This window comes from Lolium rigidum, chromosome 6 (genome assembly GCF_022539505.1).
Source record: "Lolium rigidum isolate FL_2022 chromosome 6, APGP_CSIRO_Lrig_0.1, whole genome shotgun sequence".
In the NCBI taxonomy this organism is placed as follows: Eukaryota; Viridiplantae; Streptophyta; class Magnoliopsida; order Poales; family Poaceae; genus Lolium; species Lolium rigidum.
In genome coordinates, this window is record NC_061513.1 from 219,486,670 (window position 1) to 219,492,886 (window position 6,217).

Consider the following 6,217-nt stretch of genomic DNA (forward strand, 5'->3'; position numbering starts at 1 on the left):
GGCTATACGTAATCCGGCTAGGACTCTCCATGTAAACCCTAGATCCGTGCGCCTTTATAAGCCGGATCCCGGGAGCCCTAGAGGCACAACCACAACTCATTGTAACAACGCGAAAGCGCCCAGATAATTCCAGACAAGCAGCGGTAGGCCCTGTCATCGTGCAGGTGTTCCGAAGCTGGGTAACTCGCGTACCACCGTCCCGTGTGCACTCCGCCCTATGGCCCCTACTTCTTCTCCCCCTCGTGAGGATCCCTCCTCCGGGGTACCGTCGATTAGGCAACGACACTCTCCGATGCTATACATGTGTAGCATAAACGTTAATGTTAATGTATTTCTAGATCAAAATCTGTATAACTAATCTCATCATGATATTGGAATATATTTGGTGAAATTGATTTGAGATTTATTCAACTTTATGAACTCCTTTCATTCATGAACTTTGCATTGGTTGATATGGAATTTTGTTTCTTCGCATTGGTTGTGGATATGTTCCCAATCTATTATGAATGAATGATATTTTTAATTATATATGAGATTGTCATTTGGCCTTAATTTTTTATATTTCTACTTATATATGAGATTGTCATTTGGCCTTAATTTTTTATTTATTTTTTCGATGATCGATAGGGAGGGATCTCACAGAGGAGATATTTTACACATGAAAGGATCAATGTTTGTATCGACAAAAGACTAGCAACCAAAAACAACACGTGAATAAGTTGGAATGCGCCTCATAGTGATGGGGAAACTAGAGGTGACGTTTGTCTTGTTTATTTTATCCGGTAGCAATGCATGGGCATTTTACTAGTTTTGTAAAATGATCCATGAGACAGTTGATAAAGAACACATCATTTGGCGAGCAAATAAATATAAACAAACATTGTGAAAGGCATCTACTGCCTAATGTATTATAAATAATGATTTTTTTTAATTTAACTTTTCTCGTGATGTCTCTTTATATTTGCTTGCTCGCCGTTAGGCGGGCAAGCGCGCGGCAAGCCGCGCTTTCCTATCTAGTAACAAAAGATCCACCATCAATACATTACTAGGAAGCTCATGTGATATTAATTAGTGAAGATCATAGGGAGAGATGGTACAAGCTACTTCCACAAATCCATAGTTTGGAGGTGAAAAAATCGTCCTCAGCATGGTGGCGGTGATGGCGATGTTGATGAAGGACCAACCGGGGATGATTCCCACGGCGTCAATCTTCGCATGACTTCACTATTTCATGAGTTTCTCTATTGATGATCGCCTTTTCGCGAATCCGCCAAAGGCATCATATATGTAGGTGTTTTTAGGGCAAAACGCCATCAGATGGCATTGAAACCGAGAGGAAAGATTGCTCGAGTGACGACGTGGGCCCCATAGCCTTGGCTAGGGGGTGGCCGCATCGTGGGCTCTTGCATCCCACAAGCCTCGGTCCACTTCTTCTTCCAATCTTTTGATATTTTCCAAAAAAATTACGCTCCAAAAAAGCATCTCAATTTAATGTCTCTAAGGTTTATATAACTAAAAAATACACAAAACATGGGTTTCCTATACTACGGCATCAAAAAGAATGAAAGGGAGTTTTGTTGCAAAGCCCCATAGATCCATGTAAAACAACTAGGGAACCTCAAATATCATGCATGTATCAAAAAATGTCATATCAAACATACCAAAATTAATGGATGCATTTTACATGTATCAGATGGCTCCGACCTTCCTAGTTTGAGGCCAATAGGAAATGTAGTGATTGTCTCGATAGAACTTTTCCCTTTGCCGGCGTCAGCGGCTCTCGGTGTCGCGACACGGCCTTCGCAGTGGGAGGCCTTTTGCAACGCTCCTAGTTCTTCAAGGTGTAGAGTGATCGTTGGACAAGCAAGTTTTGTTTCTCGGCGTTGCCCTAGGTAAGGGTCCTTTCGAGTTATCCATCAACCTCCTTTTTTTTATTTCATGGTTGTGGGATTCTTAGATTTTAGGTTTGGCGGTGTTGCTAGTACGCCCTCCTTTCTCTTTTCGGCTTATAATTTAACTCTGTAACTTTTTTTTTGAAATGGAGACAACTCCCTGCATAGATTGATGCATGCGGCTCTTTACTTCCTTATTTCACGAGTTCAAGTCTTACAAAGTATTATATCATGGGTCACGCAAGGTCGATACATGTACAAACCATCTAAAAAGAAAGGAAAACATGAAATGAATCTGCATCAACATGTTATCTCATGTGATCAAAATGCTAGCTGCACTGGTTGTATATATCCCGAGCAACCATCTCCATCCGGTTGCACCCAGTAAGTAAATCCTCTCGCTTCTCCATTCTCCATTAGTTGTAGGTAGGATTACATACGGATCCGATAGGTAGCCAAAGGAATAACCTGCATAAAAGAACATAAGTTTTTCCTTGTTAATAATATAACTAGCCATCTCCGCCTTGAATATCTCGAACTCTGCTTCCTCCAGTATCAGCTCACCCCTGCTAATCTTCTCCCAGCTTTCACCTTTCTCAATCTTGTTCTTCAATCGGCTTCTCCAGCTGCTCAGGGCGTTGCTCATCTTCGTGATGGCTAATCTATTCACCTTGTTTGATTTTGACATTGTATTGTATTCGGCCGGAAACGTGTACCGTTGGTGAACCTTCTTAAGGCAGTTTTTGACCAAACGCTCATTGGCTTCACATTTGAGGTGCTTCGTGTTGATCGACATGCTATCCCGGACGATGCACCCGAGTTGCATGCCGTACCCAGCGGCAACATCTGCAGGCTCCAAGGAAAGGCCACTTTTCGAGACTTTAGTGATCTCGTTGGTGGTGTTGGCGAGCACCGTCGGCTTCCTATCCTTCATGTCCTTCTTCTTCTTCTCAGCAGCCGGGTTGGCGCTACCGTCATCCTCCGTGCGGTCGCCGCCATCGGTCGTGGTCTCGTCATCTACCGCCTAGCAGCTGCGAATTCCTCCGGCTTGGCCTCCACCTCCACCTGCTCTTGACGGGAGGAGACTTGCTAGAATTGGGCGTTCGCCGCTCTGGCTTCTTCTCCGAAGCTCATGGCGCCCTTAGAAGTGCCGACCACGTTGTCGTTGGTCGACATGTTTGCACTTCTATAAAGAAAAGGCACAATGTTATTAGTACAACTAGCACATGCGAGGGCATCATCTAAATGTGGAATTACTATGAAAACGACATTAGTAGTTCACAGCATTTAGCATGAATAATTTGTTTGCGAAAAAAGTTACTCCCTCCGATCCATATTATTTGATGCTAAATGGATGTATCTACAACTAAAATGTGTCTGGATACATCTATATTAGCATCAAGTAATATGGATCGGAAGGAGTATGATTTTCCAAAGAAAACAAAAAACTGTGATTTTTTATGATGCAAATAGAAAATATTTTACTTTCTTGATGTTGGACCGGCTAAAAAATGAGAAGTTTTGTATAACTTTGTCTAGAATTTCTTCATTTTATTTTCTTGGTCGGTTAAAATTGCATCGCCTTGTTCTATAATATATTTCATTCCTAATATGGATACGTACTCCAACCACAAATTGGTGCATTCTTATATTAATATTTTTATTAAAATAAAAACAAAATTACGAATTGAGAATTAAAAATAGTTTGAATTCAATTATTTGCATTTCTTCTAGCCATTGTTAAATGCTAGAAAATTTGTACCGGAAGCTTTCAATGGCACATTGTATTCGGGATTCAAGGTTGTAATAATTTTGCTATTTGTTCCCTCACTCTTGTGTTTAGACACCTTATACTCTCACTCGCCATCGATTGTTACAAATTGAATCAGATCAGCTCATACAAAAGATATATCAACCAATGCATAAATTCTAATTCCTCATACGCATACCTACATTTTATCCCGAATTATAACTTAATTTGCTCTATTTTAAAAGGTCCTTACACTTGATAATATGATGTCGTGTCCGCGCCATGACAAATTAAATTTTCTTGTTGCTTGAAACTGTGAAGTCATCGGCTAACTCCATATGAAAAACAATGAGCCTGTAGAAATTCTAGTTCCTGGTACGCATGCCTACTTTTTATCCCCAATTACAACTCAATTTTCTGTATTTTTAAAAGGTCCTTACACTTGAGACTAATATGATGTCTTGTCCGCACCATGACAAATTAAAATTTCTTGTTGCTTGATGAAACTATGAAGACATCGGCTAACTCCATATGAAAAACAATCAGCCTGTAGCCAGGACCAGTATAAAAATTCCCCGATCACGGTTATCTAGATAGCACCTTGTGGAATAATCACAGCCTTGGTCTGCTGCCATGTTCAAGTACTATTAGACCATGATTGCTTGGTCGTGTGTCTAAGTAGTGCTTTGATCTAGGACCCAAATTTGGTGCACCTCGCGCCAGTGTGTACTTTTTATATATTTAAAATTTGTATTTTTGAGTTAAAAATTTCCAAATTTATTTTGAAAATACATATAGATGGTCCGTGTACCCGTTTCAAATTTCGGTAGAAAACTCCCAATGTTTTGTCTATGGAAAAGAACAAATTTCTGACAGTATATAGAGATTATGTATACTACTCCCTCCGACTAGATTTAGGTGTCGGACACATAGTTGAACCGTTTTTTTACATTTTGGTCCTCCCGTTTTCAAAGTCGAAACGATCGACTCCCGATCAATCGATCTGATCGTCCTGATCGAGCGCTGGCGCCGGCGGACTGGCGGCCTCCCGCGATTCGCCACTGAGACATATGTAGAGCAAAATCCCCATTTTTAGCTCAAGCTCGGGCGATGCGGCAGCAGCATCCGATTGAAGCTCCATCACCACCGCGATTAGATCCTCGACAACCACCGCCACCACTTGAGCTCCTCCGGGCCGCCGCCACCGCCACCGCGAGAGATCAGGACGAAAATCCCCATTTTTAGCACCACCTCTGTGCACAATAGAGGACGAGGGCACAGCAACGCGATAGAGGGAGAGAGAGCCCGCCACGGGAGAAAAGGAGAGGGTGGCGACGTCGCGCGCGAGGGAAAGGGCGTGGGATGGAGGGGGAGAGGCGCAGGGTGGTGGGCGCCGTCGACGGGAGAAAGAGGAGAGGGCGGCGTCGCGGTCGTCGCGAGGAAGAGGACGAGGGCGTGGGCGGAGGGGGCGGAAACTGGTCGGGAAAAGAGTAGGGTGGTTACTGTAAAAATGCCGATTCGGCAGGTAAATCTAGTCGGAGGGAGTATTATTTCTGTCAGATATTTTTCTTTTTTTTGTAATTCCAAATATACAACGTATTTTTAAACATATATAGCTACGTACTTTATTCGCAGATTTCTCCGAGACTGCAAAGTGCGATTTTCAAAATTTCAAAAACAGTGCTCACGGGCAGGGGCAATGATGAGCTTTCCTACGTTCTAGAACTACAGCTAAATTTACTTTGATTGGGTGAAAGGCGGATCGTTTTCTCTACAAGTCTAGATGCAAGAAGGAGATGGGTATTCTTTTCCTGAAAGAAAAGAAGGGGGTGTAGGTAAGCAACTCATGTTACGTGGAGCACATACAGAGGAGGAAAGCCACACGTTCAATTTTCTAGGCCTTGTATATCTTTCCTTTCATTAGTTCGACGTAGTCCATGCAAACTATTTGCTTTCCGTTTTATTTTACCCGGTCTCTTCTTATATACGTTAACACATATATTGTTCTACGTAACACTCATTATTCTTTAATCTCAGACGTTAAGATATAGATCATGGGTTTATATTTTTTAGCATTAACCTAATGCCTAAAAAAGCAAGCTTAATTTGTTTTTAGTATATAATAGATAGATTATTTCTCACATTTCAGAGTGCCCAAAGTAAAGCACAGAGGCCACCTCAGATTTAACTCTATACTGACACTCGGCTGAATATATGTCCAAGCTAGCTTAGACCCGCCATACTTACAGTTGAAAAAAATACAATGGGCTACAGTTTCAGACCAGCTTGATGGCTCAGACTTGCTAGAGTTGAGGGTAGCCCAATTGTCCGTCTTCCCAAATCCTGATTCTAAAAAAGGGAGATGCTAAACGAGCTGGTACTAACAGACCTAGTGCTTCTCCTCCTATGTACACTTTTTTAAGGATGGAAAGAGTAGCTTCTCCCTTATAAACGGTGAACACCAACTAATCTTTCATCATCGTCTCCAAGAGAACAGTACACAGATACGAGCTATATGGCTTGCTCGGGACGCTCGTTTCCTGTCCGGGGCGCTGCAACGCACGAACGATCTGGG